The sequence below is a fragment of the Mixophyes fleayi genome, chromosome 6 (genome assembly GCF_038048845.1).
Source record: "Mixophyes fleayi isolate aMixFle1 chromosome 6, aMixFle1.hap1, whole genome shotgun sequence".
Taxonomy (NCBI): Eukaryota; Metazoa; Chordata; class Amphibia; order Anura; family Limnodynastidae; genus Mixophyes; species Mixophyes fleayi.
Window position 1 is genome coordinate 78,688,127 of NC_134407.1, and position 12,652 is coordinate 78,700,778.

Here is a 12,652-nt window from a genome sequence, read left to right on the forward strand (position 1 = left end):
GATCTACTGATTTATAATATAATACTGATATAGAGTACATGTGATTTCCCTCCTTTCTCCTTGTGCAGAGCATTTTCTCCCCATTAAGTTACTAATGTAAATCTGGAATTCTTTCTGGCTTCTTGCTCTAGCACAGGAAACATATTACAGTGAACATACTATCTCCATCCCCTGGTGATTTTGGGAATAATTATATACAGCAAGAAAAAAAATGACAACCAGGCAACTATTAGATTCGTGGAAGATTTTTGTCAAGAATGGCGACAGATTCAAGACATAGTACAAAAACACTGGCATGTCTTGTTATCCGATGATATACTAAGTAAGGTATTGGACACCAAACCAAACTTCAGTTGGAGACGAGCCCAAAATCTGAATGACAGATTGGTTCACAGCCATTTTGTTAATAAGAAAGCAGAGGCCAAAGTTAAAGGATCCCACAAATGCGGTAATTGCAGAGCATGTACATACATGAAGAAAGCGTATGACATTACGGATAGATATGGCACCAAACACACCATACGTGACTTTATCAATTGTGATACCCAGCCCCTGTAATAAACTTTACGTCGGTAAAACCGTCCGTACCCGAAAATGCCGTGTTTTGGAACACGTGGGCTGTATCCGCAATGTGATGCGTGACAGAGAACGAATAAGGCAACTATCTCCAATTGCGAAACATTTCTGCAAGGCACATAACAGTGACCCAAGACTTCTGACAGTAATGGGGATAGATTGTGTCAAAATGGGCATAAGAGGAGGAGACTGTGATAAGATCTTGTTACAAAAAGAGAACAAATGGATATTCTTACTCATTTCCATACATCCTATGGGACTAAATGAAAACAATAGTTAAGCTTGTTTTCTATAAAAGGTAGTATCCATCACAAACCCTCTAATGCTCAGCCTCCTTTCTTAATCAACAGATTACAACGCCATATCCTGTACCCCAGTATAATGAGGGTAGTCTCCAAATCACCTCATCCTCAATGGCATTCTGTGCCTTACTAACAATGGTATATTCATTGATATATTTCCTGTTTTCAAATACTTATCAGCAAAGCCTTACGCATAATACCAGAGTAATGATCCATCTTCTGATGTCTCTTTGACACTACTAAAAAAAGGGGAACTACAGACTTAGCCCTGATCGCAGTGATAGGAAAGTACCTATCGCATGTTAGCCTGAAGTTTCCTAGTACTCTTTCGACAACATCGTGTGCCCCCCATAACAATACTGACTTGTATCTCATATTTTTGGGTAATTTTGGCGGTTTAATACAAATAACCACCTCATTTGTAGTTTAATTTGGTGTCTTAACATTAAATATGTATTTACACCTGCCAACACTTCTTGTGTTCTGAGAGACCCAGAAGGAGCATTTCAGATATCATATCTGAATTTTGATCAGCTCCCCCATGTGATTTTTACTTTTCAGGACAATCGGGATTTACAGTTTCGGTCCCGAATTTTTTAATAGGTGGTGCGTACAACATGTCAGCTGTCTATCTTTTCCAGCAGACTGACCGATCGCACTAAGCATTCCTTTTAATAAAACTGATTAAGTGATTCTATCTCTCTCTCCGTGTATCAAACAAGTATTACACTTTCAGTTCCCCTTTGGAATATTACGAGACTTCCACTGGCTCACTTTCAAATCAGCCACTCTACCCGACTATTGGACAACAGTGAGGATTCCCCCGCATTCACAGCAGGGTCTCCCCATACGCCGTGACTGGCTAGACTCTCCGAGTGACTCATTGGAAATCCTGCAGTTGATTGGCTGACTATTTAGTCAGTCTTTGGAAAGGACCCGCTTGCTAATAATAAAAGATTCAACTATCAGTGCTACCGATGATTCCCTTGAGAAAGCCACTAAGGCAGGGTTTCCCAAACCCAGTCCTCAGGACTCCCCAACAGTGCAGGTTTTCCGGATCCAATGTGACATAATTAGGACCACCTGTGGATCTGTTACAATGTGTCAGTCAGTAATGAATACACCTGTGCTCCAGCAAGGCGATATAGAAAACCTGCACTGTTGGGGAGCCCTGAGGACTGGGTTTGGGAAACCCTGCACTAAGGTTAAACGTACGTTGGGGCCAGTGTCTTTTGGCGCCAGACACTATCTCTGGAGGGGCTTCTTGCCCACTCTCGCAAACGGCAGAATTTAGCTTTTTAGCAAAAAGAAATCTCTAACTTCGTAACTCCGCAATAGGTTCTGTGCCATACGGATTCTATCATATGAAATTTTGTTCCATTTCCAGTTCTTTTATCAATCGCTCTAAATGGCAAGATTCATTAGTCTATTGCTCAGAGTCACAGAACTAGCATGAGACATCAAACAAGATTGTATAGTAATATTCAATAGCACTGGGCCTCAAGATTGGAATTAATACTGTAAATTATAATCAGTCCCAGGCTATGTTATATACCATGATACTCTGATACATAATTTACTACAATGCCAGCATTTGTCTCATATCCAATATCAGTCTAGTTCCAACACCACAGTCTGCTCTGAGCATAATCGGATCTATTCCAATACAACCAGACTCATTAAGCGCCGTCTCAGAGGCTGGAATATATCATTGAGCCAGAGCAGATAACCCTACTGTCATGTGTTTTCAAAGCTATAATATTACACAGACAATAGAGGGTCGAGACTACGAATTTAGAGGCCGCTATTATAAGGATCCTGCTCCTTTGCTATAATTTTTCACAACTCAGCGAGCTCCCGATCATTTGCAGTAATATTTGAAACATGACTACCAGGTCTATTATAACCTATGCTGAAACGACTCAACGACGACTCATTTATTATTGATAATCTGCAACGCTGCATATTACACAGAGTCGCAAGACCGTGGTCATACTCGTTGATCACGATAATTAGCAGTTCTGGTTCCTTACAGACACAAGTGTCATACATACTGCTTTGATACCGCGTCTGGGGCGACAGAACCAAATCGGATTAAACATCATGCTCAACTCTTTTCATTCACTTGGATATACCTGCATCATCAATTATGAGATGCTGAAGCATATCTAATTTGAGCGCTTCTTACGAGATAGTCTATTTCACAACATATCTTTTTGCTTATTTTCTCTAAGAACCTAGACCAATATACAGATATCTAAACATTTGCTTCTAATATAGAAAAACGCCCAGCCATTACATGAAGAAGCCTTTTATGGTCACCCAGTCTGCCAAATAATATATGAAATTTGCTACTACAAAAAAACATAGCAAAAATTCATGAGTGTGTACTAATTTGCAATACACCAGACATTTTTCTGTATATATAATCATCCATATAATTAAAAAGACCCCCACCTGAGTGTGTTTCTTTGTTTTAATCACATGTTTGTGTGTGTGCACTTTTTGGGGCACATTTATCATTAATCGGCAAAAGTGAGAAATAGTTATCAATCCTTATCGCAAGGATAAGGATTGAACTATTTCTCAAATTTATTAAAAAGGGAACACAGAAACAGCAGTTCCGAAAAACTGCTGTTTCTGTGATAGAAAAAATCACACTTACCCCCCTCTTCGGATGCGCTGTCTCGGGATCTCCTCTTCGTTCCTCTTCTTCCTTCAACTGCGCATGCGCACAAAGTCCCCATTCTGTCTCTGCAACTATCGTTGCAGAGAGAGCGCACTGAGTGACAGGGAGGGATCATGTGATCCCTCCACACATGCGCTGTCCAGCTCTGCTCTTAGGAGCAGAGCTGACAGCAGTGGATTTCTTCAATTCTGATAATGTACGCCAGCTTCAGCTGGCGTACATTATCAAGACAAGTTCCCGAAACAAAATTTTTTTTCGGGACTTGTTAGATTGCGGCCAGAGCAGTCACCATTCTGTTGAATGGTGACTGCTCGCAAAAAACGATCAGGAGTGCAAAGCAGCAGATATCCATGATATCTGCTGCGATGCACCTTTAATAAATTTGCGGAGGGCACATTGGGACTTTAATTCCACGGTAAGTGCACAATAGTGCACTACCATGATTTGTTAAATATGCCCCTTTGTTTTTTAATATTTCACACTACTTACCAGGAGAATGTTCTATTTTAAGCTATCTAATAAAAGTTAGATTTCAAATGGGATAGGAGTGCTATTCGTCCTTATATACATGATTCCTTCTTCCCTAATAATTGAGGACCAGCACCCCCACATGTATATAATTTACTGATTTATAATATTATAGTGATATACATTACATGTGGTTTCCCTCATTTCTCCTTGTGCAGAGCATTTTCTCCCCATTAAGTTATTTACAATGGAGGCTGAGACCCACACTTCTCTTTTTGCAAACGTGTATTTTAAAGTAGAGATAAGTGGTTCAGATTTTCAGAAATCCGACAGATCCGAATTTTGGGGAACCAAGTTGAACAGAGCCATGGTTTCTGCCGTCAAATTCGGATCTGAATAACAAGGCAAAACATAATTTCCAGGAACATATTCGATCTCCTGTGTTTTGGATCGAGGTCTTCTATATATATAGCCTCCCTCCTTTTCTCAGCTGTCATGTAAGCATTGATAGCATGTGGGGAGGTCTATTGCTGGAAATGTGTATTGTTAAAGTGGGTTGCAGAGGATGAAAAAGGCAATCAATGTGTACTGGACTAGCTGTAATTTTACTGCAGAAATCTTTACAGTTTATTTACAGATCACAGTCTGCTGGAGTTGTTTATTAAAGTGAGTGTGAAGAGTAGACAACCAGTGGCTACTGGTATGTTAGTAAATTGATTAGTAATGGATACAAATTAAGTATTTCTAGATTTTAAAGTATTTTGATGAATATAAAGGCTATTATGTGAAGGGCAGTACCACATCCGTAATAGTAAGTGGGCAAAGAACAGGGTACCGTTTGACACTAAGCCGAACACCCCAAACACATAGGAGATTCAAGTGTTTGAATCTGAAGGATATTGTGAGAGGGGCAGTATTACATCTGTACTAGCAGGCAAAAAACAGGGTGTTTCACTGTGAGCAGCACACCTCAACTACTCCTGTTGTCAATCATGGATCAATCTATAGATCAGGAGCAACCTAGTATTACTACTGGCGGTAGAAGTTCTTTGACCTCTACAAGTAAAAGTTGATGTTGGAGAAAAGTGCTCCAAATCCAAACAATGTTTGGTTGGCAATCGCATAGAAAATATCAGCGCTTGATGTAAGCATTAAGAGAAAGGTTACTGAGGAATGTTGTGATTTGTCTAAAGAAAATAAATAAAATAAAATATCTAACATTCCATACACCACCTGCAGTGGCAAAGAAAGATTCAGTTCATGGCCACTCTTTGCTTGTAGTGGTCCTGCTACTGCTCTTACTTGTACTAGAATACCCATTGCAAAAGCTAGTGGCCAACATGGTCATGCATTTTTTAACTTCCCATGCACAACCTTCTCGCTGTATATGAGGGGCTCACCGGGAAGTCCTATGTCCGGTGAACTCCTTTATGTCACCACGGCCGTACCCCTATTGGCCGGATTGGTGAGCAAATCAGGGTTCACTTCCCAGCCCTTTTGATGTTTGGCTGCCGCGCAAGCCAATGAGACACCGCCATTGGGTTCAGTACTCGGTGGAGACTGAAGAAGACGGATGGCAGAAGACAGTTGGTGCGAGAAGAAGGAGAAGGAAGACGACGCCACACAGAAGAAAGATGAGCAAGAAGATGGCGCACAAGTAGAAAGAAGACGTTGGAGAGACGGTGGAGGCAGAGTCAGGGCTAAGAGCTACTCTGCTCCCTGAAGAAATGCTGCTATCAACTACAGAAGAGCTGGATGGGCCTGGAATGGTGAGAACGGCAGCAGAGAGAGGAATCCCTGGAGAAGACCCCCGAAGACGCCGGAACCAGGTAAGGCCCCTGTGGGCACCCTTCTCCCTTGTCCATGCTCCCGCACCACTATTCCCTCTCTTAACAGTTACACTGTAGGTCACAAGGCCCTGGCACAATTTCGGGCACTAGACTCTGGGGCAAGTACAGGGCACAAGGTCCAGCCACATTAGGGAACAGGTAGGTGTAACTGGGCACTAGGACCAAAAGTGTTCCTGAGCAATAGGCCAATTAGTGTAACTGGGCGTTAGGGCCCAAAGCTGTACCTGGGCAATAGGCCCATCGGTGTAACGGAGCACAAGGCCCATATTTAGATATTTAGGCATCAGGCCCATAATTAAGCCATGGGGCACAAGGCCTCTATTTTGTTGGGCACTAGGTCCTTCTAGTTAAAGAGGGTGCAAGGCCCTGATGGTGTAGAATGGCATTAGGCCCTTTTGGTTAGAAGGGCATTAGGCCCCTCTTGTTATCAGGGCAGTAGGCCCTCATTGTTAGAAGGGCAACATGCCCTTGTTGTTAGAAGGGCAACATGTCCTTGTTGTTAGGAGGTGTCGAAGTCAACAAATTGGATAAAGTCATTTCAATTAAAGTCTAGCAAACTTGGTTGTCTTTGTCTGAAAAGATGCGTACGGTACGCTACGGCGTACGGTACGCTACGGCGTACAAGGGCACGCTACGGCGTGAAAGGGCGTACGCATCCACTACACGTGGCAGCAACAGTAATTGGTCTTTTACCATACATTCGCACAAACACGCATACTTATAAAATAGTACACATTAATGGTAGTTGCAACACATAGTCAGTTATGTCGAAATATAGTAGTATTTATATGTTATATCAGAGTTACATGCATATTAGTGAAATACACGGAACGGGTTGAAGGAATAACATCATGAGTGGTATCATAATGAACCTTGTTACATATCCTACTGTTTGGTTCACTCTGCGAGGGAATCGCAGAGTGCATACACAAGTTATGAATGATAGGGAATTATGAACTACTTAAGACTAAGGAATCTTGGCGGGAAGAGCAGAGCATACCCCCTGCAGAGATGACCCCCTCCTTTGGATTCCTTAGGATGAACCAGCCAATGATTGACAACCCCTTGGACATTCCTGAGACCTGGACCAATAGATGCAAGCTATACCATCTTCATTGTATTACTGTATTTGATTGTGTATATAAGCAGCAGCTTGTGATCCAGAGTGCAGACATCTTGTCCCCAGACTTCAGGATTGAATGACTGCACTGGATCCAGAGCGCCTGCGATAAGTAACGGCTGTATTTACTATTACTTCGCTTGAGCATATTATTCTACTTGTTACGAATAAATCTTTGTGCTTTGGAAACACAAATCGAGGTTCGACAATCGTTATTGGTTAGCGACAATACGCACATAACAGAGGGCACTAGGCCCACTGTTATTAGCAGGACCCCGGTAGAGACCGTGGGTGAGTGCGGAGGCATGTGGTCTTGAATTAGGTCCGAAAGGCCACCAAATCCTTCATTTCTAAGTAACTGGCCTAGAGGCCAGGGTTCAAGGCAGCAGGCAATGGCCTGCAGTGTAATTAGATGTCAGGTGGATATTGGTGATTCTGCATAGAAAAAGAGCCGATTGATGTGTGCATACTCCGTATTGTAAGGTGAGGTAAGCCGGTGATCATTTGTGAGGTGGTCACGGGCAGGTGCCATATTGAACTATACTCTGTTGTTTTCCTGTGCCATTTGTCTCCTGCAATATACTCCGCTGTAAGGTCAATCTAGGAGTCAGGCCCGCATCAAAGACTGTGCTGAGATGGGGAGCGGTTGGATTGGGTACATGCATATGGGGGTGGTCACTGAGAGGAAGGTAGGACAGCTGTCTAAGTCTGTTCCGTTCCCATAAGGGTGTTATAAGTGTAGTTCTGTCACCTTCAAAACAGCCACATCAATGCATGAAACGAACACTGAGGCTGAAGAACAAATTGGCCATTCACAGAATCCTGTGAAGAGGCTGAGAGTGTCCATGAGTGCTATATGTGAGTCTGACATTACAGAGTCTGAGACTATAATTAAAGAGCAGCCTCCTTCAAAAATGACTCAAACATTTGGAAATATGAGGGAGTAGAATTAATGATAATTTAGACATAGAAATTGATGATGCTACTTTGGATAATTATAAATCTGACAATGATGAATGTGATGGACTTGAATAACAAAATGCGGAGGATGATGATAATTGTGTCCTGTGTAAGTAAGACAGGCACCAGTGGTACAACCTAATGCCCATTGTCATGCCTTGGCAAAAGATAAAAAATCCCACATCTTGCATATTGAAATATGCTATAGTCTTGGAAATATGTTGCAGTTTAGTATAGTTGTAGTCCTCAAAAAGCAGCTATACACATACTTACCAGCTGACATCTTCAAGTATATATCAATAGCAATAGGGTGGCACTGAGTGGGGGAGTGGAGGGAGTGGAGGTGATAGCCGAAACTAAGGAGTTTGGAGGAGGGCTGATAGGCTTGAATAAAGAAATTAGTTTTAAGGGCAGACTAACAGCATTCTAGAGTAGAGGCTAATCTGATAGGAAGTAGGAGGTCATTCGACAAGTGGGGAGCAGCCTGGGTGAAATCTTGGAGGCACGAATGGGAAGAGATAATTAGTGTGATGGTGAGGTGTCAGTCATTGGCAGAGCTGAGTGAGTGGGAAGGAGTGCTATTAGATATGAGATTGGAGAAGTATGTGTGTGTGTGTGTATATATATATATATATATATATATATATATATATATATATATATATATAAATTAGAGATGGGCTTGGTTTCCTGAAAACCGAACCCACCCGAACTTCGGGGATCCGAGTACCGAGCTGAGTTGGCTCAGTACTTTCGCGCTATTTCGGATTCCAAACCATCATTGTGACGTCGTCGGATCTCGGGAGTTTTGGAATCTATAAATACCGCCCTCCATGGTGATCTAGCGCCATTTGAGAGAAGGATACAGATGGGGTAGGATAGAGTGGCAAAGAGAAGAGCTCCATTGCTGAAATACAAATATACAAGTCCTTGCAGGCTTTTTTTCTGAATTTGAACCAATAAGTGTAGGGTCTAATATACACCCAAAGAGAAGAGCTGTGTTGATAAATTTGTCATTGCTGAAATACAAATATACAAGTCCTTGCAGGCTTTTTCTGACTCTGCACCAATAAGTGTAGGGTCTAATATACACCCAAAGAGAAGAGCTGCGTTGGAAATTTTGTCATTGCTGAAATACTAATATACAAGTCCTTGCAGGCTTTTTTTTATGAATTTGCAGGCAAATTCTACCCAAAATATTACCAAGCATACCAGCATCAGGTAGTTCCCTTCTCTTAGCTAGATTTCAGCACCTGCAATCTACACTGTCATCATATTTACCCTCATTATTGTCTACATCTTCCTCAAACAATACAAATTCATCCCTGCTGGAATCCACCATCACAGAAGTCTGTGTACTTTGATGTGATTGCCGATAATGGCCTTCCTCATGGAATTTGAAGTTCATTTTATGGCAGAGCTGTCACAATTTTTGGGCAATTCTTTTACAGCAGAGCAAATGTCAAAATGTTGTGCTGACTCATCTGCATCTCCACTGTGTGTCATGGGAAAGCTACGTTTTTTCCGAGAAGCAGTTGCCAGAGAAACTGAAGGAGGAGACGTCATTACAGGATGTTGATAGCTCTTGGATCCTGGCAAAGCGAATTAAGCCCTAGATCTACAATTACAATATAGTTATCGGATTTGCTTAGTTTTATTTCGTCCTTCAATTTCTCTAGCTGCTTCTCAACAAGTATAATTAAGGCAATCACTTGACTCAAGCGAACTGTGTCTGCACTCTCTTCACGGGTGATTACTTAAAGTACATTCCTCTCAAATTCTAGTCTTCTTGCAGTTGCTGTATTCTCCTACATGCTGTAGCACAATCCCGAAAATGACCCTAAATTTTTTGGGACACAAACAGTATCAAATGCATGTCATTGTCATTTTTAAAAAGTACTGTAACACCAAGTTGATTATGTGAGCAAAACAGGAAATGGGATGGAATTCCCCCCCCCCCTTCCTGCTGTAATGCTCTAACAATATTGGTGTCATCAGAAATTATATATCCTCAGTAGAGTCCAAGCAGGATTAGCCATGTTGCAATGACATCCCTTACTTTTTGAAACAGATTGTCAGCTGTATGCCTCTTAGTGAAGCCGCTAATACACAAAGTAGCCTACTTCTGAAAAATGTGATGTACTTGGGAACATGCTGCTGCTGTTCCTGCTGGTGAAGGCGAATCACCAACCCAGTGGGCTGTCACAGTCATATAATCTTTACTTTGCCCAGTTCCGCTTGTCCACATATCTGTGGTTAAGTGTATAGTGGGTAGAATGGCATTTTGTAGCCCAATAATTACATTTTTACGAACTTTCTGGTAGAGGTGAGGAATAGCTTTTCTAGTAAAATGGTGTAGTGATGGAATTTGGTAATAGGGACAGAAGACCTCAAGTAACTGTCAAAAACCAGCTGCATTAATAGTGAACATTGGACACAGATCTAATACTAGCATAGTCCCCATGGCGTCTGTGATCCGCTTTGCGACTGGGTGACAGCTTTCTTACTTTCCTCCTCTAGCAAAGGATTGTTTAACAGTCAACTGTTGTAAACTACTAGTAGTATTCTTCTGGGTTGAAGATCCACCCCCAGCAGCAGCGGGACTAACGCTTAATAATTCTTCAGAGGAATTTTTTAACATAAGTTTCTGATTTTCCCAACAGTTTTCCATGAACTCGCTTCAAATGCCGTAACATGAATGAGGATCCTAGATGGTTAAGGTCCCTACCTCTACTGAGTGTGGCTTTAAAAACGCTACAATTGGTTAGACAACAATTGTCAGGATTTGTGTAAAAATAATTCCACACATAAGAGTTGGATTTTTGGTAATATGCGCAGGCATGACAATGGCCTTTTTCTTATCACTGGCAAAAACTGCTGCAATCTTTGTTTTGAAAGTGTATGAAAATAATATTGTGACCTGTGAGGTGGTCAAAATTGACTGCAAATGACTTGAAATTAGTGTTAGTGGGGTTAATAATAATGTAGGATCAAAAAAAGACTCAAATTATGTGATTTTAGCATATTTTAGCAATTTTTCTATAAAAATACAGATCAAAAACCAAAACCAAAACCAAAATACACAAGAGTGGTTTTGCCAAAACCAAAACACGAAGCTAATCTAAATCCAAAACCACTTCACGTGGGTCAGTGAGCATCTCTAATATAAATATGTGTATGTTTGTGTGTGTGTGTGTGTGTGTTAGAGATGAGCGCACTCGGATTTCGGAAATTCGAGCCCACCCGAACGTTGCTGATCCGAGTCGGATCCGAGACAGATCCAGGTATTGGCGCCGAATTCAAATCTGAAACCGAGGCTCTGACTCATAATCCCGCTGTCAGATCTCGCGATACTCGGATCCTATAAATTCCCCGCTAGTCGCCGCCATCTTCACTCGGGCATTGATCAGGGTAGAGGGAGGGTGTGTTAGGTGGTCCTACGTCCTGCTATATCTCGTGCTGTTCAGTTCTGTGCTGTGCTGTGCTCTGTGTTCTGTTCAGTCCAGTGGTGCTGTGTCCTGTGCTCTGTCCTTCTGAGTTCAGTGGTGCTGCTGGGTCCTGTGCTGTGTCCTGTTCAGTCCAGTGGTGCTGTGTCCTGTGGTCTGTCCTTCTGAGTTCAGTGGTGCTGCTGGGTCCTGTGCTGTGTCCTGTTCACTTCAGTCCAGTGGTGCTGTGTCCTGTGCTCTGTCCTTCTGAGTTCAGTGGTGCTGTTGGGTCCTGTGCTGTGTCCTGTTCAGTCCAGTGGTGCTGTGTCCTGTGCTTCTAAGGGCATAGTTATTTCCCCATTATTCTCAAGTGTTTTAAAGAATAAAAAAAAATTATAAAAAAAAATACAAAAAATAATAAAAAAAAAAATTAATTACAACTAAATTTGCAAAACCAATCCTGCAGTATATGCCCATTGGTACTGCAATATTACCAAGTTCACACATTCAGCAGTAAAAGTCCAGTGGTACTGCAATATTACCAAGTTCACACATTCTGCAGTATCTTGTGCTACATATAATGGAGACCAAAAATTTGGAGGATAAAGTAGGGAAAGATCAAGACCCACTTCCTCCTAATGCTGAAGCTGCTGCCACTAGTCATGACATAGAAGATGAAATGCCATCAACGTCGTCTTACAAGCCCGATGCCCAATCTCCTAGTACAGGGCATGTAAAATCCAAAAAGCCCAAGTTAAGTAAAAGTAGCAAAAAGAGAAACCTAAAATCATCTGCGGAGAAACGTAAAGTTGCCAATATGCCATTTACGACACGGAGTGGCAAGGAACGGCTTAGGCCCTGGGTAGTGTTCATGACTAGTGGTTTAGCTTCACCCACGGATCTTAGCCCTCCTCCTCCTCCCCCCCCCCCTACAAAAAATTGAAGAGAGTTATGCTGTCAGCAACAAAACAGCAAACAACTCTGCCTTCTAAAGAGAAATTATCACAAATCCCCAAGGCGAGTCCAAGGGTGTTGGTGGTTGTCAAGCCTGACCTTCCTATCACTGTACGGGAAGAGGTGGCTCGGGAGGAGGCTATTGATGATGTAGCTGGCGCTGTGGAGGAACTTGATGATGAGGATGGTGATGTGTTTATTGTAAATGAGGCACCAGGGGGGGAAACAGCTGATGTCCATGGGATGAAAAAGCCCATCGTCATGCCTGGTCAGAAGACCAAAAAATGCACCTCTTCGGTCTGGAGTTA

General features: G+C 42.1%; 1 protein-coding gene across 4 annotated transcripts in view; it reads right to left on the minus strand.

Moving 5' to 3' along the window:
- LOC142161366 (cytochrome P450 2C20-like) overlaps positions 1-12,652 on the minus strand; it is a 131,754-nt gene that overhangs the window by 60,688 nt on the left and 58,414 nt on the right. The window lies entirely within an intron of this gene.